The 27,920-nt window shown below is 34.8% G+C and overlaps 1 protein-coding gene and 1 long non-coding RNA gene across 3 annotated transcripts in view; both read right to left on the bottom strand.

Moving 5' to 3' along the window:
- The window catches only part of LOC116173544 (discoidin domain-containing receptor 2-like), a 91,055-nt gene extending 87,164 nt beyond the window's left edge, over positions 1–3,891 (bottom strand). The window contains exon 1 of the mRNA XM_031491065.1: positions 3,685–3,891. The gene's annotated coding sequence lies outside the window, so the exon portion shown is untranslated. The remainder of the gene's footprint in view (positions 1–3,684) is intronic.
- Positions 3,892–24,907: 21,016 nt separating this feature from the next.
- On the bottom strand, positions 24,908–26,075 carry LOC116174047. Of its 2 annotated transcripts, XR_004146022.1 has the most exons (4): positions 25,746–26,075; positions 25,581–25,693; positions 25,055–25,535; positions 24,943–24,997 (listed from the first exon to the last, which is right to left on the bottom strand). It is a non-coding gene; the product is annotated as an uncharacterized LOC116174047 (long non-coding RNA). The 2 variants fall into 2 exon arrangements; XR_004146021.1 differs by having other exon boundaries at positions 24,908–24,997; positions 25,055–25,693.
- Positions 26,076–27,920: the final 1,845 nt, after the last annotated feature.

The following is a 27,920-nucleotide window of genomic DNA, read 5'->3' as shown; positions in this document are numbered from 1 at the left end:
TAGATATCATGACCGTTATGGTAATTTTTAGTTACTTTATTTACATTAAGCATTACTCATTACTACTATTTTATGTGATAAAATGAAATGGTATAGGTATTCCCGAGGGTATTCCAATCCTTTTTTTAGTAAACAGAATCGAAAACTTTTTCGATTTTCGTCTGGCTTATAAACGATGCACTTAGAAGTAAAGAACACTTGCGAATTCTCCCATAAATAAAAGAGGTCAACGAGGTACATAAATTACGTTCATGAATTCAAATAGTGACTGTTCATCGGGATCATTTCGTTTTACTAAAGAAGGTCGTTTGTAGTAAAAACTTATTTATAGCCGTCATAATAAAGACAAACACTAAAAACTTGTATGTACCGCAATTCATAATTATTATCTTTTCGTTTGACTGGCGTGCCATTTCATCTTTATGCGGTCATTAAACATTTAGTTATACTGTCCTAACCGAGTTAATCGCGTGGGTGCCTTTGATCCACTTTAAATTATTGTGCGAAGTTTATTCCGCCCTTGTATCGTAATTTTGACATAAAGTATGATACAAAACTACTATTTAAAATTAGACCATACGGCAATTGCACTAATAATAGCTAACCAAAAGGCTAAAGTACGTAACCGGATATGGTTGCAGCAAGATTAGCTTATTTTAATTAGAGGTTGAGTTTCTAGCTTTTATTCTAATATTAAACGGTAATATTTGTCTCATTTTAATGAAATATACGATGGCAACTGGTTGGGAGATTTCGTGTTGTCCTTAGATGTAATATCCGAATCCAAAAGTTAAATGAACTCTCTCTGCATTCGGATTATCGACTCTGTAACTAGATGTTTTTACTAATTTAACACCATACATCAACCTTTACAGTTCCCAAGCTTCTATATAAAGCAAAAATTAGCACCACACTCTTCAAAATAAAGTTGTTGATATACTCCAGAACTAATTCCGACAATTAGATATTCAGGATCGGACTGGACAGGCGGGATACAGAGGAGTCAACAATGAAATCAAATGAACAGCACCATTTCCAGTTGTACAGCTTCAGTTCCTACCGATGTTGTAACGGCCTCACTTGCATACAATTTGAACCTCGACGGCACTGGCAAAAATTTTAATGTGACAATTAATTTTTAATTTACCCACGGCTGGCTCAGTAATAAAAATGTTTTTTATACCCTTTACATTGCGTAAGTTTTGTCCTTTATCTCCTCTTAAACCAGAAATTCTAAATCTAAAGCTCTGGTTTGATTGAACTCGAATGAATACGTATTTAAAAATTCCTTAAAAATTCTTCTAGGGGCTATTACAGTTAGTAAAAGGCACATGAAGGCGGAGAAAGGTTCTTGGAAACGTTTGAAGATACTTAAATGGGTACAAGTTTTGAATAAATGAGTTTAAAAACCCTACAGAGCCCTTGGGGAATCTCAAGCGCTCTTACAGACTATTGACTAGTCTCTTCGAGACCGAACCCGACACTTTTTGGAACTCTTATGGCTGTTTGCGCCGACAAATTTAAGCATAGCTTAAAATCCATGGCAACCATTGTCTCAATAATCGTTGCCATGGATTTTAAGCTACGCTTAAGCTAAGCTCTGCTTAAATTTGTTGGTGTAAACGGCCATTAGGGACTCATAAAAGCATTCCACGGAGATTAATTGGTATTCACAGTTCTGCTTTTACACTACCAAAGATTAAATGTTTACTAACTGTTTTAAAAGCCCCTTGGAGCTGTTAAAAAACTGTTACGCATCCCCGAAAGATCCTCTAACGGCTCGTCCCTTATTCAACGATGCTTTAGTGGTTAGTGCTTCATTAGTGCACGAAAAAAGTAACCCAGCACCGAGTACGTCCACCTCTTTTTGAGGTACAGGGTGATCGTTCTCCGTGCCAACTTCACACCACTTCTGGAAGCACTAACTAAATACTTTGTGTCAATGGTTACTGCTTAATTCTGCACGAAAAAGCAACACAGAACATCCATGTTCCCTCTCCAGCCATGCCAGACAGACAGACGGACCGAAAAATACAGTAAGATTCATAGTAATCACGCTAACTTCAAAGAGATCAAAATATGTAGGTACTTTACATGCCGCATATTTGACAATAAATTGTCACGATTGTGTGTATTTTAGTCACTGTACGACAAGGACCAAAATATTGCACTGTGGTCTACTGTGAGTCCAAAAGGATCGATTTCTGGATGTTGATGAGATCACTCATCGCACACAGAGGGATTGTGGATTTCCTCCGGGGGTTTTCACGGATTGCATAGAGAATGCGAAGCGATTTTACAGCGATTTCAATTCATTTGTGATCCGATCGCGCAGAAAGTGATCAGCATAATAGATAATATTTGCAACTTCCGACAAAGAACTTAAAAAACAGAGTTTTATGTCAAACATCCGCTAAAAAAACTGTTTGAGGAAGGATGTAAAAGATTACCATAAAAGTAATTTATTCCACGTTCAGAAACAATTAAAATGAAATAGAAATTACAGTTACATTTTCATTAATCTTCCCAATCGTGATTGTTCGTACCTTTACCCTGCAAATGTTATGTTCGATTCAATTCTTATAAGATTTGAATTGATAACGGAATGAAATTTCCGAGATTTCAAGAGTAATCCACGTTTTGTTGTCAACTCCACTAAAGGAGCAATCGTAGATTTAATAGGGGTTAGGTTACATCATTTGTATGATGCCAGTTTCGCCCTCTGGACACTTCTTCCCAACGTTTACTGCGAGTACAGAATTCCCCAAGTCCCTAGCTGAATTTTTGAGAGATATACGGTCTTACGGACAGATGTGTACGCACGTTCATACTTCAATAAGATGCGGTGCATAATTTCAAATGCACGTCATGTAGTTTACTTATACGTAAAGATGAAATACCGTAGCTTACATACACCTAAATAACAAATTGCCAACGGTAAATGGTGCGTAATAAATCAAATATTGTGCCATCAAAACAAATTGGAAACCGGGAAATAATATCAAAATAAGCACAGCAATAATTAACGCCTATTCTCTTTAACGATTCCATCCGATAACGTTAAAATGAAATACAAGATTGGTATTCGATAGGGATTTTTGAGAGCTTAAAAAGCGCAACAGCCCCCGGCTTTGTCTTATCGATTGAATACAATTTCTCAACGTGATATCTGTAAGTCAAAAGTCAATTTCTCTTTTTTCTCTTCCAATCCTCTTTGACATCGATATTCACAATTTTCTCGCAGTCCTTCGCCGAGATTAATTTACCTACCTATACACGCGGGAGGCGCCCATAATCAATTTTCGCCGATGAAAGGATAGGAAACAAGCAAATGCACTTTTTCCTCGCTATGTGCGTGAAAAGTGCTTTGTTAAAGCATGAGTCAGGTCTTCTTTTCCCTTACGTTTTCCAAAAAGTAATGGACCTGCACGGCTACACCTGATGAAAGCATTAATCATAACTTTGGTCATAATCTGTAATCAATACCGAGCTTTCTGTGTAACCCATTACAAATTATTAAAACAATATTTTGTGATTACCCCAAAATCGATGAAAATTAACGTAACATCGCGTGCAGGTAGCTTTCGTTATACCGATCCCAACGTACCTAATAACAATGCGCAAAAATGTTACGCATGCAAATTTCCATTCGAACTGAAAAGGGCTTAATAGTTTCGCACGTACCTAAATTATAACACCGGTCCAAAAATCTCATTTGTAATTTCACTGAGCACACGAAAATTTTCGCCAGCATTTATCACACAAAGTTCCACTGAAAACGTGCGTTTTCCAAATTTTTTACCGTAAAACAGGGAAAAAAGTGCCCGAATGTTATCAACGCGAAATATCGAAACAATGCCCGAATCTACAGCATTATAGCGCCACCTTCTACAGACGTATTCAAACTGAACGGTGGCGCCTGCCCACCATGAATTTTCCCCTTCTACAATAAAAACAACTCCCACTACAAAATTATAGATATTTTATAAAGGTAATTTTTGAATTTATAAGATTAATAATCGCGATATGAAAAATGGAAACGCCTCCCGGTTGAGATTTTAAGGTGTTTCCAAAGCAAATTGAAAGCGAGCACGTGAGCGCATTTCGAAAATTAATCATTTTTTCCTACTTTCTACTTGTTTCAAGATGTAAAAAGTTGCATGCTTACCGCACGTACCTACCCTACATGAAACCCAACCTCATTATGTAATACTTTTTCCGTGCAATTTATGCGGTGACTGCCTAAGTAATTTTTTTAAGACTTAATTAATTACAATTTATGACCTTATCGCCCATGTTTAAAATGCTAGATTAGGTGAAACAGAATTTTAATAAAATTAGGGGTGGAAAACAAAATTTACTTTACTAAAAAGGCGATTCCTATCGCCACGAACTCTGTAATGAAAACTAGAACAATTGTGGTTGATCCAAATTGAAAGAACACAATGGAAATAAGGAAGTTACAATCATATTTTACAGTAATGGTTTTGAGGCGTTCGATACCAAGAGTCAAACACTCAAAAATTATAACGAACTGGAGCGCGGACGCTCATTTTTCAACTAAAGGACTAAAATAGTCCAATTATGAGTTTCTCGTGTCCTTAATTGAACACCAAGGTTCTGAAATGGCTGAAAAAATAGACCATTTCAGGAGATTTTAGTATTAGAGACCGATCCAATCACAAAGTGATAATTTTCTAATTACCTATACTGAGATTACGGAAAGAAATTGAGGCAAAATTAAATCGTGTTTCACTTTAAAAATAAAAATCATTTTGAGTAAAATATTTATTGTATGGAAGTAGACACATGTTACATCACTAGAAACATAATTCAAAAACCTTTGCTTACACAGTTGCCCTAGGAACGGTGCGTAAAGCCTTAAATTGTAGGCACATGCCTAGTTGCCTACATGCTGTCGTTCTTATATTTACAAAGAAAAGTGATTACTAACAAGTGTATGACCTTTTAAAATGTGGCATACGATCGCACAATTAGGTACAAGTAGGTATGTATTGTCGAAAATACTCCACAGTACCATCAGCTTTACTATAAATTTAGAAATATATCGATAATGTACCTACCTATCGAAATAACTATCGCGCAAGTGTTTATCTATAGAACAGCAAAAATTCTATTAAATTTATGCAATTACCTCATACTATCCGTAATGTGTTAGAAAAGATGTAATTTGAGTACTGATTCGTATTCAACCCTAGGTAGAGGTTTTTATCGGTGCCTTATACCTACCTACCTACCCTAAATACCAAATTTTAGAAATTTACAAAAGGTTGATGATTACACAGGTACCTGCCCACTGAACCATTGTGAGATACTAAAACTGGATTTCACCAATTTTGGTGAAGTTTATAGATGAATTCTATACCACTTATAATCATGAGTGATGTTCCAGAGATTTTGAGGGTTGGGCCAATACAATATGGCAGTATAAGTACAACAAAACTGTATTATATTGATTATTATACCTTATTGTTGCAAATATATCATGATTTTTGAACTTATAATTTTATATATTCGAAACCAATATGTGTGTATCCTGATTTTTGGTAAAAAAGGAAGGTTATACACTGCCTTTTTTTGAGCCCCGAAAAAAAAATTGTCTCAGATCGACCCGAAAAAAAATTTTCTTATAGAATGTGGCCTGTAGAATCCATAATTTCAAACAGTTCCAAGATTGGGCTACTAGTTCAAAAGTTACAGCCCTTTGAATTTTCTTTCGAAATTGGTTTCTTGTCTATAACTTTTGATTGAGAAGTCTGATCGAAAAAGTACGAATTGTTTTGGATTCTACGCACCAAAATTAATAAGAATTCCCGGGAAAGTTTGGTGCAGTCGATTTTTGGCAGGGTGTGTATATTAGTTGCAATAATCTAAGTTACTTGTTAATACATGTTAATTCAACTACTCCCGTATTACAAAAGCATGCATATGAGATGGTTGCCGTTACATACAGTTTTTTGTATGAGTTAAAACTATTGTAAAACTAGCTATAGGTACACTTACAAGAATATGTATATGATAAATTTTATAATTCTTCATAGCTATCCCTATACGTATTATATTTTTTGATAGCTATTATTATATTTTTAATTACCTTTAACATACATTTTTCTCCGTGTATTGAAACCAAAAATCCCTCAGATCCTCTTGACGCATTGGCGGTAACCCAAGTAAAGGAAGTGTTACACACCACCGACCGATATCGGTTGCCATTCCCTGTCTCACCAGCTTCGAAAAAGAAAGACCCAATGATGGTTTGGGAGCAGACACCGGTCCATACAGTCACTTACTTAACATGCAATGGTGTTTCATGATTTTCGTGGGGATTTTGGGTTCCGGAAAAGCGACAACAATCCTTGAGTCAACTGTTAGTACTTTGTAACATGTGAAGATCTTCTTTTAAGATCCTTCTTAAGGTCATTCCACTGCACCGCTCGGCGACGGTCATAAACATTTGAACTTTCGGCAACACTTCTCTTGGCAGCTTAAATTTTTTCAATGGAACGACATGGGCGCGGTGTAGCGTGTTGTTGTCGATTAGCTACAGATCCGTACTCAAAAAAATTGCAAGCCTATAGTTACGAATTGTATCGCTCTTGGGCGCAGAACGATGATTGTCAAAGTTATTCAATATGTTAAGAGAAAAATATCAAACTCAAAGAAAATTGTGAAGATTCATACTTTAAAAAAGTGTAGAAATTCCTCCTGTTACTAAGAAAAATTTTAAATTATTGAGACTAAACACTATTAAAAAAAAATTAAGGACTTTAAAAACATTAAATGAGCCTGTGGATAGTTGGGATACCCTTCTATTATATTTACTAGTGGAAAAATTGGATAAGGTCACAAAAAGAGCGTGGGAGACAAAGGTAAATAGGGTACAATCTCCTAGAATGAATTTATTTTTTGAATATTTGAAAGAAAGTTGATTAAATATATACCTGCTAAAATGGTGTACTAATTGCCAAAAAAGCCAAGTGAATGCGAGTCTGCCGTACCTGTAACAGAAAACACAATACTTTATTACACATTGATAATTCTGCTAATCCCATTTCTAAACACACTAGGTAATGTTATTAGACATGAGGAGGACGATTCGTCCAACGAAGAGCCCATCTCTTCATTGAATTTTGTGTGAGGATAATGTCAAATAATCCGACTTTACTTCCCACTGCGGTCGTGCAGCTCTTGGATTCCGAAAATGTTCCCATACGCTGTCGAGCATTGCTGGATGGTGGCAGTCTAAGTTGCACCGTCTAAATTTGCGTTATAAGTTTATAAACGTTCCAATTGTAGGCATCAATTACTTACGCAATGCTGACTCGTACCAACAAAGATTTGAGAATTCCTCTACATAGAACTGCATCATTTGAGAAAGGACCTTATTATTCCGCCATTAAAACATATAATATGCTACCACTGCCACTTAAAAAAATAATGCCAACGCATCGTTTTAAATATGAGTTGAAACTCTATTTAACACGATTAACCCTATACAACGCCCATTTCGTATAATCTTTATTTCGTATAATCTTTATTTTTTCTCTGACAATGCTAATGTTTACAAAATGTAAAACTTATGGCAATAAATTATTATTATTATTATTATTATTATTATGTCACAAAATTAGTGTATTCAGATCCGAGATCCACTCAATCTTCTTTTAAAATTAATATGCCCTTCCTGATAATGGTCAAAATAAACGACAATCTGCCCATAAGTTGTATTAATATTTCAAATATTAATATTGCAATTTTACGCTCGATGAAATTAATGTTCTTCTGGGTGCAAATGCTTTCTATGAATGTTTACTGCCTACTTAGTCAGATTAGATTAGGCAAAAATTTGACAATGTCACAAGAGTCCAAATTAGACTGGAGTGGGAAATTGAAGAGGTTGCAACCAAACCTAATGCTACTCGTATTTTGTCTAAAGAAGAAATGGAATGCCCCTTGGTGCGAAGGCCCATAGTTTGGCATTTTATTCTCCCTTATTCTCAAAACTTTGGACGTTTGAGAGAATGAGCAGTACGTTCTGTTAAACACCATTTGAAAAGAATAATTAATAAAGTTTATTCGACGAGGAGTTCTACACTTTATTATCTCAAATTGAGAGAATCCTAAATTTTCGTCACATACTGCCACTCACGGACGACGTTGAAGATGTAGAAGTTCTTACACCAGCTTATTTGATAATTGGGTCATCGTTACAAGGTTACCACAACCTCACAGGTCAACAAAAAAATAATTTCTTTTGCGCATGGGATTTACATAATATATTCTGATAATAATAAGCAAAAAAAAATAAAAGTGCGATTGGACATCGAAAATATTTGCTTTTACAAAAGTTATAGCGATTTGATTGAAAGTTTTTAGGGGCGAACATTAAAACTGGAATCTTTGTTTTCCCTCAAATAAAAAGAAATATGAAGTGTGATATTTTCCCGCGGTTACTTAACAAAGAGGAGAAAAAATCTTGGAACAGTTTTAAGGCAATAGTCCATGGTTTCCCGTTCAATGTTTCCTGGGAAACCATAGAGCTGAAAATTATGACAAGCTGACAGGATTTGGTTTGGTATCATCGGGTAGAGAATGTCTCTAAGGATGCACACGTTACATTCTCATTTAGATCAATTTAAGGATAATATGGGGGCTTATTCGAAAAAACAAGGGGAACACTTTCATCAAGATTCAAGACATAATGGAATTTGAGCACGTTACCAAAGCCAGTACGCTGGAAGCATGATGGAAGATCATATTTGGGCAGTTAATAAGAAAAACTTCTGTTGAACATGACAGAAAAAGCAAAGCTGTTCCATTTTTAAACATTTAGACTCTAAGACAAACAAATTATAAATGTAGGAACGTTAACTTTTACTAAATCATTCCTATGTAAATACAGATTTTAGGTGTTTTTATTTATTTGGTTTTTTGCATTTTTTTCACACAAAAACAAATACAGAACCTTTTTTTGTTCTAATTCTTATTTGTGGCTATAAAGCAATAAAAATTAGGTACATATGTTTCATGCGCAAAAATGATGTAGACCGGTGAATTATCCAGATACAACTGTTCAATTATCAAGAATTTTTTGGAAAAAGTGGTCGTCCTTACTTACCTACATTATTTGTAATTTATTTTTTGCTAGATAGCTGGAAGATCGGGTATTCGAACCTGGGCCGAGGTAAGAATTTTTCATCTGTGTCAGAAATGGGAATTTCCTTAGATCAGTTTCGAGCATTCCGCCGGCTACTCCGAATTAGGTTTTCCTGCAGTTTTCCTATTTCGTAAGGTAAATACTGGAGTAGTATAGAACAACTTAAGACCTTCAATGCAGGGGCATCTCTAAAAAGCATTATGCGGGTCCCTCTATAATTGGGCGCAAGCCTGTTTAGGACCCAGAGTAGGACAATAAATAAATTTATTTCTTGAATCGCCATTTGCCCTGTTAGTTGGGCGAATCAATCTATTTTGTTGAAGACAAATCTTTCTTAGGGGTGACAAGTTCCTGGAAGCTAATATTGTGCTGAATATACCTAACAGGTGAACACGTAAGAAATCGTAAGAAATCACTTCAAGATCATGAACGAATCACCGATTTTTATAGCATTATCTCTTCTTGTAAAAAAATGAGTTAGTAAGTGGTATAAGATTAATGCAATTTCTAATCCTTTTTCCATTTAAAAATTTAGTACGTCAAAAGTATTTCATTAACAATCCCGCTGACGACGACATCTAAATACATTAGGATGATTACGTTACTTCTTTCTTCAATGTATTCATTTATTTCCAAGTAAGAACTTCCAAAATTCCAACAGAGCTATACGACGATATGAGAAAGTCGAGTTACGTGATCGGAATTTATACAAATATGGATAGAGTGTAGGAAGAATATTACAGTTCCCTTGTAAGTGCCTTATTCCCTCCGCCGCCGCCAGTATATCTCAAACTTTCCGAAGTTTATACTTACGTCGGTTTGTGCAAACGACACCCGCACCTTGACCCAATTTATTAACCACCACATTTTTTTACCATCCCTAAAACCCTCGCGGCGAATGGAAATTACCTCGATTAATTTGAAATAATCTGGCGCTTTCCGCGCTTAAAGCTGCAGTAATTAAGTTACAAGTGGTACTTGTTCGTTCGACACATCAATTTATTTCCAACGTTTGAGGGAATGTCTGTACATAATTAAAGAAATAATTCAAATGCCATTACGATTCAGCGGGTACCCCATTTTTTAAATTACATTTCAGATACCATACCAACATATTATGAATTTTTAATAAGCGATCCGGCTGCGTAATAACTGTTATACATTTCCCAGCACAATGTAAATATCGCCCCATTTTCCGTTAAGGGAGATCGCGTCTCGACGCCGTCGCTTCCACGTAAAAATGCAGGTGTCTTTAATAAACCCGAACCGGTAATTAAATGACACAAATTTTTTGTACAGGTACGCCGTATATCACTTCAAGTTTTAAATTAACTTCACATTTTTATGGTCGCTAATTAATTATTATAATACGTACGCATCGGAAATATTTATCTTGAAAAAAATGGTAGATACCAATCCAGTTTGTTAGTTGTCAAATTAATGTTTGGATCCATGTAAATGTTCAAACTAACTCGAGATTACAAAATATGTGATTAAACCGACGGAGATTAAGAGATTATTTTCAAGTACCGGAAGCTGTAGCATATTGACGTAATTAATTAAGCTTACCATCAAATTTTTAGTTGTACAAGAATTTGAAGATAAATATAATGGTGTGTCTAATTATATTCTTATGGTGTCCAAAAATCATTCTTGTGAGGCCGATGCATAGGTTACAAACTTCGCTAAAGGGCATCGTTACCTCTGTTGCTGAAGCTTATCGTCCAAACTGATCCACCCCACGCATTCACCAAAAAGTGAATTGAATTTAAGCGACAGTAATAACTCACTACTACTAAGGTTGTGTATTCATGAAGTTTAATTAGTTTGCGCTCCACATTGACTGCTATATAGAAAATTAGCTACTGATTAAAACTCTGATTAAAAATTTTCCAATAAAAGCGATTTATTATTTTTTTCTTTAAAATTGTCAATCATAAACATTCAATACCTTTAAACTTATTAAGAATTTCGAAAGTTACTAATGAAAAAAGTACTGCAGCTCGGGGAAAATGTATCCGACATCTTATTTAAAAATATGCGATGTAGTGGCGTTTTTAAGCGGAGCTAATTAGAAAACTTTTCCATTATAAAAATTTTAATTAAATGAGCAACAGATATAGACAGCACGCGTTGAGCGAATTTAATTTACTCGCGAAATCGCGATGCACGCGCTCTTCGTTAAAAATGAATTGCACAGTAGTTACACCTTGTTACCAAAGTTTGCTTTTAAAAAGCTCCTCAGTTGTTCCAAATTGTACACCCTTATCGGCCGTTTAAAAGGCGCGCGATGGTAACCACTCGTTTGTTTTCGCAAACATGACGCCCGAGCAACGCAGCTTGATTAATGTGCATATTATGCTTCATGAGTTTCTTATCTCTACATTGCAGCATGCCTACTATTATTCTTGAAACACATACATGTGTAGATTAGGCGTGTGAAAGTGCTTCAGAGTTTGTTTATAATAAAGCGGGCGAATTGTTACGTGATTGCGCATCTTGTTACATTTGCATCAATTCATTTTATGCTCCCAAATATTCCAAGTGCATTTGGTCTCCATTTGTCACCAGCTGTTACATCATATACACCATTCTTAAGCTTGTCAAAAATATTTAATAAACGAATTAAATACTTTTAATAGTTGTGTAAATAAAAAGGTTTTATGTATTGCATTTTACGACTGTTTAATGGCGTCTCCTAAACATTTTTGAAGCGATATAAATAAGTACGTTTTATTACAGTAAATCGTTCTCTTTATAACAAGGAAGCTTTTTAATCTTGACAAGCGGGCCACATGAAATCTTCAATAGTTCCATACCATTACAAAGTTACCCATCTTATGGGTAATCTTTTCTGAGGATCTGTAGTTACAAGATATGAAGAATCGCATGCGATTTCAGTAGGGGAATTTTTTGCCACATTGCTCGTATTCAATAGCTCCTTGAACTCGCAGAAATGGATTGGCGAAGGTTTGACTAGACTGCTTCTTTTCGTTCTTGAGTTAGACAAGAAACTGACGGACAGACAGACGGACGAAACCATCACATAAGGGAAATTTTCTTTCCCTGACTCCTGTCATCACTGACAGATTGACATTAATCAAAAGTTTTATACAAAAAATTGAAATTTTATAATAAAATACGATTTCGGGTAAAATTTAATACAAAACTCGGACTTTTATGTAAATAACTATTACCATTTCAGTGCTATTACATAAAAGTCAAGTCAAATGGCACATTATCCGCGAATTAGTATATCAATTAGTTTTAACAGTATAATTTATTAGTATAGTAATAAGTATTTTCATTATTACTTACAAGCATTATATGTTATCCATAATTTATGGGACTTCACCTATAGGTCACATTTCGTACGTTTGGCTGTTCTTTGATCTAAGGCGTAAGGAGCCTTAGTTACCTATCTTTTTCTAAGACGGAAAAGCAGAATAAGATTCTTGATCTTAGTTTAGAGATCATTTTCCCGTATTCTGAAATAAAAAGTAGGTCTTTATCTCGGTCTTTATGTAAATGTAAAAGCTTTCCGTGGAAAATTTTTGGATGTATCGACTACCTTACCAACTGGGATTAGTTTTCATAGAATATTTCTAGAAAATATTATTGGATCAATAACTGATATTACCGTTGACCACCAATTTCCATTAGTACCTAACGATTTTATCAATCCACACACAGTCATTATTAGACTTATCTGCGTATACGAATCGATAGAGATGCTAAGATTAGAACCTGAAATTGATACATTAGAACGCAACATACAAAATTGAGCTTTCATCGATTAAACCATAAATAAAATTACGCCCGAGTAATACTCCTTTAACCGTAGGTTCTTAGAAGTGGTCACTTAAAATGATCGACTTTAGAACCTTCCCGAGTCCTTTGGTCATTTTCAACTCTATTAAACTAATAACGGCCAAAGTAAAGGCTGGCAATTTACTTCGAGATCAAAGCTACACTGTTAGGTAGTTGCAATTGAAACGGTCGAAGAGACTAAGAAAAATTCTAATTACGATTGAAGCAATCGGTGCGCGTTAAAGAATTTACAAGCACCTGGTTCAAATACGGTTCGTGCTTTGTGGTATTACGGATATAGCGCAGTAGGTACTCGTAAGCTCTTTAATATACGTATTGTTTCCATGGAAATAATTGTCAAGTGGATTGTGCAACTAAGCGTACAATAAAGCTGTTCAGAATTGAACAGTAATGAAATTCCATATTAAATAGCCTACAATGCAGTAGCGCTCACCGTATCCTCCTTTGATTGAAAGGGCGAAAATAAAATTTTGAGTGCTTTAAGACAACGCAGAGGTCGAAGATCTAAAGTATAATTTACTCCCATACTTTGAACGTGATCAACAACCCGAAGTGGGACTAAATTGTCAAGATAATTAAAGAGTCTTTTCCTTGATGTGGAAACATGGAATAAAGTAGAAGTAGGTAAGTACACAATTACGTTCTATTTTGTTGTTTTAGTGTTCTTATACCACGAACGGTCTGTGATACATTAGAAAAATTATTACTTTCTTTGGACGCAAACATATTACCCTATTATTTGATGGGTTACCTATACGTTTCCAAACTTTATATATCAGAATCGATTGACCTGTAACGTAATTTAATTGAAGGATGCTTGATGTGTATTAAACAAGCGGCCGAAATTATACCAATCTATTCATGATTACATTATTACTAACACGATACGTTTTTACCGGGGTTGTATTATCTGTAGTAGTAGTTGTAGGGATTTAGGATTAGGGAGGTTTTTTAAATGTAGATCCCAACTCCCAAATTTTGGAGATTATTTTTATTTCTTATGTCCTATTTGAATAATAATAATAATATATATTAATTCCCAAGACAAATTTTGAATTGTATAGGATACGTCAGACACAAAAAAATACAAATACAATTTAAAAAATGTTGGTCATACACAATACAATGGACAAAAAAGAAAGAATGCAATATAAATTACACTAGAGATCCGCAATTTTTATCAATACAATTTAGAAATTCTACAATTGTATATGGTGCATTGACTAGAAGAAATTTTTTTAAAGAAGTTTTAAAGCACTTTAATGTTCCCTGACTTCTAAGTGTACTTGGAAGGACATTAAATAATTTAATGCTCATTGACGTGGGAGAATTATGGGCAAGTTTAAGTCTTGTTAAAGGGGTGATAAATTGTTGTTTATTGCGCGTGTTGTAATTATGAAAACTGCTATGGCGTAAGAAATGTTGCTGATTATGGAAAATAAAAGTTAACAATTCAAGTAGGTATATAGAGTGATGAAAGTGTAAGAATATTCAATTTTTTAAATATCGGGCGACACGAATCATATTTCTTAGTACCCGCAATACATCTGACTATTCGTTTTTGTACCAAAAAACATTTTTTGCCGCGCTTGACGAGCCCCAAACAATTATTCCATACGACAATCTGGATTGAATTTGAGCATAGTAAATAGTAATAATTTAAAGTATGGTTCACATCCATTAATTCTTTAAGATTCCGTATCTGGTAGCAATAAGTGTTTAGTCCTTTAATAAGATTTTCGCAGTGACATTTCCAATTTAAGTTTTGATCTAAATAGATCCCCAGAAACTTCCCAGTGCCTAGAATATTAATGTTTTTGTTGCTTGAGTCAGACAAATGGTTATTTCCAAAAGTTGTAAACGGTAGGAAAAATGTTTGATCGTGATTTAAGAATAATTTGTTAAAATTAAACCAATTACTTAGCTTATTTAGAATCTCAACAGCTTTTGGATATATATTTTCTTGCTTCTTTCCGGATATTAATGCCATCGTATCATCCGCATATAAAACCAAGCAATTTAAGAACATGACAATATCATTAATAAATAATAAAAATAAAATAGGTCCTAAAACAGATCCTTGTGGAACCCCCATATTAATAGGCAAAGCTGTGGATAAAAATGTTGCAATAGTGGAACCGGTTTTAAATTTAATTTCTACCTGTTGACACCTTCCAGAGAGATATGATGAAAACCAATTGGCAACAACGCCTCGGATACCGTAAGTATTTAATTTTTCCAACAGTAACAAGTGATCAACAGTATCAAAAGCCCTGCTGAGCTCACAAAATATAGCAAGGACATTCTGTTTTTTATCAAGAAGTGAAATGATGTCGTTAACAAAGGAGTTAATGGCAGTAATTGTCGATTTCCCATTGCAGAACCCGTGCTGTTTATTACTTACAATGTTATATTTAACAAGGTGACTATTTAGCCTCTCTAACATGGCGTATTCAAAAACTTTTGACAGCGCCGAGCTAACAGAAATTGGTCTGTAATTCGAGCAATCTCGAGAGCAACCTTTTTTGTGAACGGGATGTACGGTTGACAGCTTAAGTTCTTTCGGGAAGACACCGTTTGAAAAAGACATATTGACTAAATGTGTGACAGGTTTTATTATAATATGCAAACTTGACCTAAGCAAAGAATTAGGTATCATCGGGGCCCGAGGAATGTTTATTTTTTATGCTTTTTTTAAAACAATTTAATAATTCCGTTTCACTAAAAGGCAGTGCACACATACTTTCGCGAATAGTCATATTAGACTCAAAGTTGCTAGTCGAATAAATGTTTCTTTTTATAGAATGTTGAATATTTGGAGGGCCATTAATAAAATTCTCATTAAAAGTATTTGCAATTGTTTGAGGATCGTCAATGATTGTTTCTGAATTTTTAAGAGTGATATTTTTGTGCGACTTTTCATTATTGTTAAGTATAGTAAGTATTGTAAAATACAGTAAACGCATCATCGAATGTAGTAGCAGAATTGTCAAAAAATACAGAAACTTTTAGTCGTTCATCAGCTACGATCTTTTTCTTGTTTTCTTCCCGTTTTCTTATCGAAGCACACTGCCCTCTTTTTTATTTGTGTGATCTCGACAATCTAGGATCTTCTTTCTCCTGTTCCTTGTATCTTTGCTTATCAGTGGAAGACGTCCAAATTTCGGTTAGTGCCTTTGTGCATTTTACTTCTAATCATCTGGTCTTTATTCTTTCATATCGTAGGTACCCTATGGGCTTTACTCTTTTCCCGTTTTGTAACTATTTCATGTTTTGTACTCGTATTTTGTTCTCTCATCCTACTCACAGATTCAAAAGGCGACTCCTTATGCTTGCGATGAGCGCTCTTGAGATCTTTCCAGTCAGAGCATGCGAACCTCCTTACGTACCTTTGCAAGGTCTGAGTTCCACCAAGCTGTTATCTTCGTTCCTCGACAGGTCCAAAACCTACAGAGTCCGCAGTGGGATGCCAGATTTGTTGGAACAGAATGTGCTTGTGGTCCGAAAGCGGTTTTCTCCGTTTCTGTGGTGTTCTTTATCAGTTCCAGAAAATTCCAATACATCCTTATTGTTTGTTTAATCCCACTACTTCTAACTCGAGCGCATTAACAATAACTTTAACTCAACATGCGGATACTAAAACGATATTATCTATTGCAAATGATAAACGCTAACACATACCTTACAATAACTTCCGTTATTCGTGTAAATATCATTTGCTGCAAATAACTTTTAGATGCACGCTTCCAGACATCGTCGTATTGGAGCGAAAAGTTCATTCGAGCGAAATCAATCGATTTCGATTGGCAACAAGACGCTCACAACAGAGACACAATTTTAACAATTTTCCCTATATCATTTTATGTATATGATTCGGGGGACTATAAATATGTAAGTGCTAGAGTTGAGTTGATGGAATATCTGAAATGTTGACAATTGAATTTTATCACCATTACCAATAAGTTCACTTTACTTCACGAGTCGATCATTAAAATACGAGAAAAAGCTTACACGGTGACAGACAAGGACATGCATCCAATGTAGCTGGCAGCTTTTTGTAGTACTTTAAAAAACAACGTGTGTCGCCATAAAATAAATAAGCATTTAGAAGATATTTGAATGTAACAACGAAAAAGACAAATTGTGGTTTATCTAGACTCCCTTTTTCAGCATGTCAGATGACAACCTGACATGGTGTGTAAGATAGTTTTATTTTTTGTCGTCCTCATATGGAACTGAAACTTTATACAAAGTTAATGTAAATGAAACTGTAGCCATATTTTAATAACATAAATACATATACGGTGCGAGCGATTTTATGTACATCATAAGGACATTTATTGTGATGTCTTGTAAATTTAAACGTACGGCCCAACAGCATAGCGTCATTTACAAGCTTGTAGTGATAATTACCAACATTACTATGCTAAAGTTTGTCTAGACGTTGATACACCTTATGGAATATTAATATTAATGAGGCGGTGGGTACTTCAAAGACTACAAAATGAAGAAGCATCACAGAATTTCGTTATAAAGTGAAAAATTGCAAATACTGACCGCTGATTTTTATGGTTAGTCTTGAACAGAAACGAGTAGTACTGGAAATGATTGAAAAACCAAAATTCTAGGAGATAGAAAGGTTTCCGAAACCCATTAAGAAATTCAATTCGAAATTAAACAATTTATTCTTTGAATTTCCGCTAAAAATATTATTTATGTGGAAAACCAGTTAAACTCGCTGAATAAAAGGAGGAAACAAAATTGAATGGAAATGGGAATTAAGGGAAAGGATCAAAAGTACATCTAATCCAGAGAAGAATTGGGAAAAGCTAAATTCGGGGCAGCTAAATTTAATGAAATGGAAATACTAAAATGACGTAGAAGACGAAGTGGAGGAATGTATCAAGAAAAGTAAAATCGTAGGGAGAATCATAATAGGACTGGTTCAAAAATTAGAATAACAAGAATTGGCAAATTCTAACGTAAATTCTGAAGCTTTAGTAATATAGAGTCAAAATTTGCTTGGGAAGCGTAGGTGACGACATAATTAATCAATCCATCCATAAAAATCTATTTCAAAATGATAGTATAACAATTTTTCTTCTGATCTGTGCAAATTTATTTTCTGGAACTCTTGAAAACTTTGCCGCTGCCCTGTAACCCATGGGTAGGATTAATTATACTTTGGTTTGACCATCCAGCAGGATTTTCCTGGAATTCTGCCTCGTGGATAGGCAACAACGCGTTACATGAGCCATTATGAATACAATTGATAGCCTTGGGACGAAGTAGTGCCTTCTCTTCATAAATTGCAAAGCTTTAACGATTTATTTAAAGAAGTAAAAAAGAATTCCATCTTAGAATTCTTCTTTTCTTGGCAAATAAGCACTTCAACATCACTTGTAGAATCACTTATCTTCTAGCTCTGTAAATGGCAGTTGAAAAGAATTCCGTTTGTTTTCGTACAAACTGAGCATCTAAATTCATAAAATTTGAATTCCAGGTCAAATGGCAAACGTACCCACCTCGCTAAAACTTTCAGACTAGTGTCAGAAAGTGAAGAGGGTTACTTTACGAATGATATGAAATTTAAATAGGTTACAAAGGGATGTGCTAACCTATTGACATTCTAGCTATTGCTCCGTATTATTTTACGGTACGTCGAAATCGAACCCTAATTTAACATCATCCCGTTTATCCCCCAAAAAATACTGAATTAGTAACTTCGGATTTAAGCGACGCTACAAAACTAAATCCGCGTGCAAGCCCCATTATGAAGGTGTACGTCAGACTTACTGCAATGTTGGAAATGGCTTTAGATCTAATTTGTTACGGAATGAGATGCCGTCGGAAATTCAATTATACTCGCGGTCTTTTTTCGAAAATTATTTAATAAAGCCGAGGGGTATTAGACGCTACTGAAATTGTGTGACTTTCGGCGGTTAAGAATAGCTCGTGTCAATTACATTACGCGAGTTAATGAATTTCTAAGCTAGTACAATATTGCTGTCATTCATCTACATCGGTTACCAAACTGACAAATGGTAACATCTAATGTAAAACGGGAAAACACTTGGCGTCATTTGTCATAGTCACGACGTGCACCCCTTGCGCTTCAAACGATTCTATCGACTAAACGTGCACATTCAAAGTTTAATATGGGAAGAGCTTATCCATTATCGATAATGAATACCATTGCTAAACTAATGAGAGCAATTTATTAAGAATCGCAAGAGCTGCGCTTAAAGCGTCCTAGCTTTTTTATATCTATTACTCTAATTGTCGGTTTCAAAGCGATTAAAGTATGCATCTCTGCAGAAAAAATCTATTTACAATGTGAAGTAATATCTGAAACAGAAGCATAAAGCAAATATGCAATTAGTTGATTCCAATTGCTCCCAAAATGTCAGAAGTTCTAATGGACGTGTTGTAGGCGCAGTTTTATCAGTGTGCAACTGTAATATCCAATTCAATAGAATTTTAACAGAAGTACTACCTACTTCGTATTTAAACACAATAATCATACTCTGTGTTACTTTCATTTCAAGCAAATAATAAAGCGAAATTGGCCAAAAAATTTCGATTTATATACAGGCTGTATAAAATTTCGTGTACAGCGATCTCGTTATTAACATACCTACATAGAGTGCTGGTTAAATGGACAAAAATGACTCCCGAGTTAAGCCTAGGTAAAATCAAAAAACAAAATTTACCCCTTCTCTAGGGGCAGAGTTGGTAAATACCTTTTACTATTCAAATCCTTTAAAGTATTCAAATACTTTGTAATTAAATACTTTTATGGAAGCAGTATTTGTATTTGTAACTCAAATACTTTCACAAGTATTTAGTATTCGAAAAGTATTTGAATACCTAACCTTCGACAACTCCAAAATTTTCCGGGAAAACACTTTTTCTTATTAATTTTGATGCGTAGAATCCAAAACGAGTCGTACTTTTTCGATTAGACTTCTCAATCAAAAGTTATAGACTAGAAATCAATTTCGAAAGAAAATTCAAAGGGCTGTAACTATTGAACTAGTAGCCCAATCTTGGAACTGTTTGAAATTATGGATTCCACAGGCCACATTCCATAAGAAAAATTTTTTCCGGGTCGATCTGAGACAATTTTTTCTTCGGGGCTCAAAAAAAGGCAGTTATAACCTTCCTTTTTTTTACCAAAAATCGACTGCACCAAAATTTCTCGGGAAAACACTTTTTCTTATTAATTTGGGTGCGTAGAATTCAAATCAATTTGTACTTTTTCGATCAGACTTCTCAATCAAAAGTTATAGACTAGAAACCAATTTCGAAAAAAAATTCAAAGGACTGTAACTTTTGAACTAGTAGCCCAATCTTGGAACTGTTTGAAATTATTGATTCTACAGGCCACATTCTATAAGAAAATTTTTTTTCCGGGTCGATCTGAGACAATTTTTTCTTCGGGGCTCAAAAAAAGGCAGTGTATAACCTTCCCTTTTTACCAAAAATCGACTACACCAAAATTTCTCGGGAAAACACTTTTTCTTATTAATTTGGGTGCGTAGAATCCAAATTAATTCGTACTTTTTCGATCAGACTTCTCAATCAAAAGTTATAGACTAGAAACCAATTTCGAAAAAAAATTCAAAGGGCTGTAACTTTTGAACTAGTAGCCCAATCTTGGAAGTGTTTGAAATTATGGATTCTACAGGCCACATTCTATAAGAAAATTTTTTTTCCGGGTCGATCTGAGACAATTTTTTCTTCGGGGCTCAAAAAAAGGCAGTGTATAACCTTCCTTTTTTACCAAAAATCGACTGCACCAAAATTCCTCGGGAAAACACTTTTTCTTATTAATTTTGGTGCGTAGAATCCAAAACAATTCGTACTTTTTCGATCAGACTTCTCAATCAAAAGTTATACACTAGAAACCAATTTCGAAAAAAAATTCAAAGGGCTGTAACTTTTGAACTAGTAGCCCAATCTTAGAACTGTTTGAAATTATGGATTCTACAGGCCAGATATTTTCAAAACTATTGAAGATATTTTAAATTTCTTTGCAGATTATTATTCAACACGAAAATTCGCAACTTTGCCCTCATTTAACCAAATGTCTATCTCTTAAGATAAGCGAGATCCCCATAGTGGCACTCGAAAAATGGACACCGTGTAGACTAGAAACCAATTTCGAAAAAAAATTCAAAAGGCTGTAAGTTGTGAACTAGTAGCCCAATCTTGGAACTGTTTGAAATTATGGATTCTACAGGCCAGATTCTATAAGAAACATTCTTTTCCGGGTCGATCTGAGACAATTTTTTTTTCGATGCTCAAAAATAGGCAGTGTATAACCTTCTTTTTTTTACCAAAAATCGACTACATTAAAATTTCTTGGGAAAACACTTTTTCTTATTAATTTGGGTGAGTAGAATCCAAATCAATTCGTACTTTTTCGATCAGACTTCTCAATCAAAAGTTATAGACTAGAAACCAATTTCAAAAAAAAATTCAAAGGGCTGTAAGTTTTGAACTAGTGGCCCAATCTTGGAACTGTTTGAAGTTATGGATTCTACAGGCCACATTCTATTAGAAAAATTTTTTTCCGGGTCGATCTGAGACAATTTTTTTGCGGGGCTCAAAAAAAGACAGTGTATAACCTTCCTTTTTTACCAAAAATCGACTACACCAAACTTTCTCTGGAAAACACTTTTTGTTATTAATTTGGGTGCCTAGAATCCAAATCAATTCGTACTTTTTCGATCAGACTTCTCAATTAAATGTTATAAACTAGAAACCAATTTCGAAAAAAAATTCAAAAGGCTGTAAGTTGTGAACTAGTAGCCCAATCTTGGAACTGTTTGAAATTATGGATTCTACAGGCCAGATTCTATAAGAAACATTCTTTTCCGGGTCGATCTGAGACAATTTTTTTTTCGATGCTCAAAAATAGGCAGTGTATAACCTTCTTTTTTTTACCAAAAATCGACTACATTAAAATTTCTTGGGAAAACACTTTTTCTTATTAATTTGGGTGAGTAGAATCCAAATCAATTCGTACTTTTTCGATCAGACTTCTCAATCAAAAGTTATAGACTAGAAACCAATTTCAAAAAAAAATTCAAAGGGCTGTAAGTTTTGAACTAGTGGCCCAATCTTGGAACTGTTTGAAGTTATGGATTCTACAGGCCACATTCTATTAGAAAAATTTTTTTCCGGGTCGATCTGAGACAATTTTTTTGCGGGGCTCAAAAAAAGACAGTGTATAACCTTCCTTTTTTACCAAAAATCGACTACACCAAACTTTCTCTGGAAAACACTTTTTGTTATTAATTTGGGTGCCTAGAATCCAAATCAATTCGTACTTTTTCGATCAGACTTCTCAATTAAATGTTATAAACTAGAAACCAATTTCGAAAAAAAAGACAATTTTTTTTGCGGAGCTCAAAAAATCATTTTTCGTTGCATGCTCACAGAATATTATAAACTACGCTGTTGTTTGGGCGCATTTATTTCATTTACAAATGAATTTTAATTGATTACAATGTCGGATCTAATTGGAGACATCATAAATAGCAAAGCAATGAGAGTAATTACATTGTCCGGGGAAACATCATCAAGCAACACAAATTCCAAACGAAGACTGCAATGCATTTTTTAATGAATCCAACAGATCCATGAAACAAAATTCCAACAAATGTAATTATTTTGTAGAGGCTAAAACTGAATAGATACGAAAGTTGTAAGGATTTAGGGGGGAATGGCGTCTGAAGAAGATAAATCGGTAAAGTGAAAACGATCGTGATGACTGCGGAATTCTGGAAAGGATTTAGATTGTAATAACACACCCAGATAAATAGGGGCCGTTGTCAAGTTAGTCTTGTTAACAAAGAACGTTCCCAACGTGTATGGGAAGTAAACAAAACGTTGACACGTTAGATGGATGTCTATTTATTAGATTCTTCCCTCTTTTTAATTCCAGCAAACAGGTGCTGTAACTAAATGAAGGAAGGTGCTGGAGAACATTATGCAAATCCAAAGCAACAGATGCTTATCTGTACTTAATCTGTTCATTCTCCGAATACTGGGCTTCCACTGGAAACTTCGAGAGGGAAATCTCACACACTTCGTATAAAAACACAAAGGAAAAGACACGTCGTAAAAATTTCATTTAAAGGAATAATTCAATCCAATTTGCCTGGTAAAGGGAACTTCTCCGCGTTGTTTTCGCAAATGTATTCCGGTAGTATCGGAAGAGTGTAATTAAATTAGAAAATATTTAAATAAAAACTAATTGGTTTTTTCCTGTTGCTAACTCTTAGGGAGACATTTATTTAAACTTCTCCGTTTTGGAAACGCTACCACCACCGTCTAGTTAATTAATCCTTCTGGAAGAACTTGAACTTAATTAAATCGAAAGTTACAATGTTTCTTATTCTGAATATTTCCCGCAAAGCGTGTAAAGGTTTTAAAGATTCGTTTTAAATGAGGAGCCGGTTGTGTGGGAGATTGACGGGAGGGGGATGCTGTCGTAATTAGGTTAGACGACACTGCCAATGTTTAATGAATTCATTACGGAATAAAATTTCCTTCGTCAACTTTGTTGAAATAATTGGCAATTAAACATAGGTATTGTGATATTCGAGTGTCTGTCATCGCCACTTATAATTGTTATCAAATATTTGAGGGGCGTATTCGAATTAAGCTTCAATATTAATTAGGACGGGTTTTTACTTTTTGTATTGAAACTGAAATCTCTGTACATTTTAGCTTTTCGTTTTACAATTTAGTTCAATTCAACATGACCAAAACCTTGTTATATGAATTTTAACAGATAAAAGCTTTACGGTATCATCTTTAACAACTCCTGCTGGAATACAACCCCTCTCTTATTCCAAACCAAAAGAAAAGCAGATTAAAACCTTTCCACATACTCCTTTCATTTTTATATTGTGTTTTTTCCATTATTGGTAGGTATGAAATATCATACAGTTTCTTGTCAAAAGAATGTAGGAAATTATTATCTATTTATCTCTTTAGAAAGCCTCTCTATATTCCGGCAGTTTATCAAAATAGACAGATGCCAAAATATGACACAAATTATGGAAGAAAAATGTCAAATTGTGAAATAAACGTTAATCGCTAAATTCAAATAACAACAGATTAACAAAGTTGTATTGATTAAACTGCACAGTGTAATTAGGCTGCTTCAAATTCGAAATACGTCTTTAGGGGGGTTACGTTCTTGCACGAAACCGCCCAACCCGTATCAGTTTAGCTTAATACAATATTAACGTCATTTGATATACAAGTTACTAGATTTATGTGGGAACTAACTTCGATTCAATGGTGCACGAAATAATTGATGAAGCTCCATGTTTGTCGGAGAACGTTGTAGTTTACTGCATCCGAACACTGAAATGGATCAACTAAGTTTACTGTTTTATTAAGCTCGCCAATTTGACTGTACAGTATTAACCTGATGCTTGTCAGCTTTGCTAAAGTTAGGTCAATAGTCCTTTCTCGGTCTGTATATGTAATAAACTAATTGAGTTTGTAGCAAGTGCGCGTTTACTCGGTAATGAGATTCGCGAAATAGGATTTTGTTCGTGTATTTGATTCCTAATCAATGAACATACTTTGTAACAGGATCACCACGACAACGAGGCGAGATGTCAAATCTTTGTTCATCGAAAAATCACTAGCCATTTATAATATGGAAGTAATATTCATACCTCATTAAAGTTGCATGGAATATATGGTGAAATTCAATAGAGAGCTAGAACAGAGATTGCGATTTGAGAATGAGAACGTAAATATTGGCCAATTTCACGCTACGGGCCACAAATACAGAAACATCATATTGCAACCTTTAAATATATTTTTTCTACTACTACTTTAGAATCGCTTCATACTTGCCATACTTTTAACAACAGAATGTCGCCTATTCTGTTATACTGAAGTGGAATAATTTCATTCTAACTCTTGTGATGGAATGAGCACATGTGGCGACATCTATTAATGATATCCAAATCACAATTCATAAATTGTCAAAATTTTAATTAAACTTACACCAGTTATTTTGAATTTTAATTGCCTGTAGCGCAAATTAGCAGCAGTGGTGGTCCAATGCAATTTTCAAATACTCCCCCGGAAATCACCGCGGCAGCAGAAAATGCCAAAACATTATTACTTCTCGGAAAATCAAAAGCAGTGTAGGGACAAATCTTTGGAGCGGGGGATGAGGAAAAAACACTTATTTTCAGAAAACGTAGTGTTGGCTTATATTATCACAGGCAATTAAAGCATCTACAACATTGTGCAAAACGTATCCCATGTTACGATCTAAATTACTTTTGAACAATAATGTCGACACAAGCAGCTACGCTAAGTTGCAGGCCCTTTTAAAAAGCAATCCAATCCTCATCAGATCCCGAAACACTTAGCGTTTTGTTCACAAGTCTTATCTTGAGGTCCACTCACAACAGCTTAAGCCACGTGTTTATCTTGAGGTCCATTCCTAAGAACATAAGCCACGAGTAGCTATACCTACCTACAACCAAACGTGTGAAGTTGCATATCGCTACAATTAATATACCTCACAGCACTATACGAAAAGAACATCCAAACAGGTAACAATAAGTCGTTGGTGATCCAGGACCAGAACAGATTTCCTCAGTAGGCATTACCTTGGGGAGCGTGAAAACTAACCTAAAAAGTAAAATGTAATGCCAACTAAAATGTTACGCTTGTCTATACTTACATACAAATGGGAGTAGTGTTAACATGTGCACATTTACCAAATGTCTACTTTAACCGTAATATGTACATTTTCGATTACTAAACACGTCTGTGCTAAACAGAAATACAACGAACAAACCTTTGACATTTCTTTCGCATGTGTAGTGAATCGTTCGTTCTGGGTCATTTAGACTAATGAGAGTCGCTCAAATGCCACATGGATTTGTTATACCTACCCACAGCATACAGAACTATTAGTGGATTGTCTACCACTAACTCTGGTCGGAATTTTACATATTTCGCAACAATTCGTTGTAGTAGTAGAAAAAATTATGTCTATGACTTGTAAGGAATAGGTATTCAACGATCGTGAAACCGTCACACTCGCCTTCGGCTCGTGTGACGAACTTTTCACTCGCGCGGAATACACCTTATTCCATACTCGTTATAGAATATACTATTCTTAAATGCTGAGTTAGTATACGTAGATCAATATGGGGAGAATTATCACTCAAATTTAAGTAAAAAAATACTTTTCGCAGCACAGTTTTTAAAGAGACTGTCCTGTTTCTTATATTGAGCCAATATGAAAAGTAAACGCTTATCCAAATAGTTAAGTAATATTTTCCATTATTTGTTATATTCTAAATATAGCAAAGGATACATTCCATATAAAGAAAACATAGCGCAGATAGCTACAGTCTTTTGGCAAATACAGTGCGATCAATATTGAGTTGCTGCGCCGCTTCAATAAATTATGACGTTAGTAATCATTTGCCGCAACAGGCCTGGTGCACCAATACTAAAACATAACCTTAAAGTAAACTTTTGACGTTTAACCATATTTAACCTAAATCAACGATTTAACCACCTTGCAAGTTTCCAAATTATGTGGAACTACACGAATAGCAAATTACTACGAAAATTGAAACGATTTTATTTCTTTTACAACTCGTTAATATCGAAGTAATTGGGCAAATTACATGCACACTATAACAACTGTTCGAAGTGCTTGCCACCATTATTAAGACAGGGATCCACTCTTTTCTTCATGTTTTCGAAGACGGCATGTAAGTGCTGTTGCGTAATGTTTCAAACGGTAGCTTCTATACCTGCTCGTAATTCGGCAATGGTGTGTGGGTTTCGAATACGTTACCATCTCGTAAATTTGCATGCAAATAATTTACGGTTACTTTAAAGGATAGAAGTACAATTTTCTCCAGGCAATAGCGTCACACGTTCCGTATAAGATGCCCGTTAGTGGGACAAATTGTCGCAGCTGCTTTTTCCGACTGCTCAAGACGAGCAACATCTTTTACAACCTCCTTATTAGCAATCACTAAGCGGCCAGGTGACTTCCCAGAAGCAAGACTTCCTGTATGTTAAACCGCTCAAGTAGATGATGAGCATTTCGGCGTATATTGTTGTAATCTTCGTCATGGTTGACAATCGTTTATCGAAACTCCTGTATACACAAACGTATCGAGTACTCCCAAACTCCACTTTCGTCTTTAGTCCCATTACGGAAACAGGACAGCAAACGCATCTTAGGTGGAATTCATAGATATTACTTAAGTTAGACTTACACTTTACTCATACTTAGCGTGTACTTAGTGGTATTCAAAGATATAGTTAAGGTGACGCATGACATTATTGCTATAGTAACGCTCGAAATTCTGACAGATACTAACAGTAAATATAAGTTTCACTTAAACTAAACTAAGTGTGCACTTAGTAAAGTGTAAGTCTCACTTAAGTAATGTTTATGAATTCCACCCTAAGTTACAGCTTTCATATTCCATCATTTCAGTCTGATTTTGACGTTTAAAAATCCCCGACGTTAATTTTCTATAAAACGCGTCTTTGGAATTCCTTCAGTCATAAATGCACTGTTTCGTTGTATAATAAACCATTACTGTCCCATAAAAGAGTTACATTTGTGCCCATAACAAACTTATTTGGCAAATGCATATAGAAGTTTATTTCGGGTGGGACTTTTACGACCTATACCAAAAATTTGTTATTTTACAGGGGGAAGAAATCACTTCCGGCCCAGCTTTCTGCTTCGGAATACTTAATTATTAACTGTAACAATGTATATTTGGGAAATAACGTAAAATGCATAAACGGTAATTGTTCATAAAAGCGATCGTAAAACTTTAAGCATCATCTCTCTTATATTACCTGTTTCGAGGAA

This window comes from Photinus pyralis, unplaced genomic scaffold (assembly GCF_008802855.1).
Source record: "Photinus pyralis isolate 1611_PpyrPB1 unplaced genomic scaffold, Ppyr1.3 Ppyr1.4_LG6, whole genome shotgun sequence".
Lineage (NCBI taxonomy): Eukaryota > Metazoa > Arthropoda > Insecta > Coleoptera > Lampyridae > Photinus > Photinus pyralis.
Note: the sequence above shows the minus strand (reverse complement) of the source record. Positions and strands in the feature narration are given on the sequence as shown.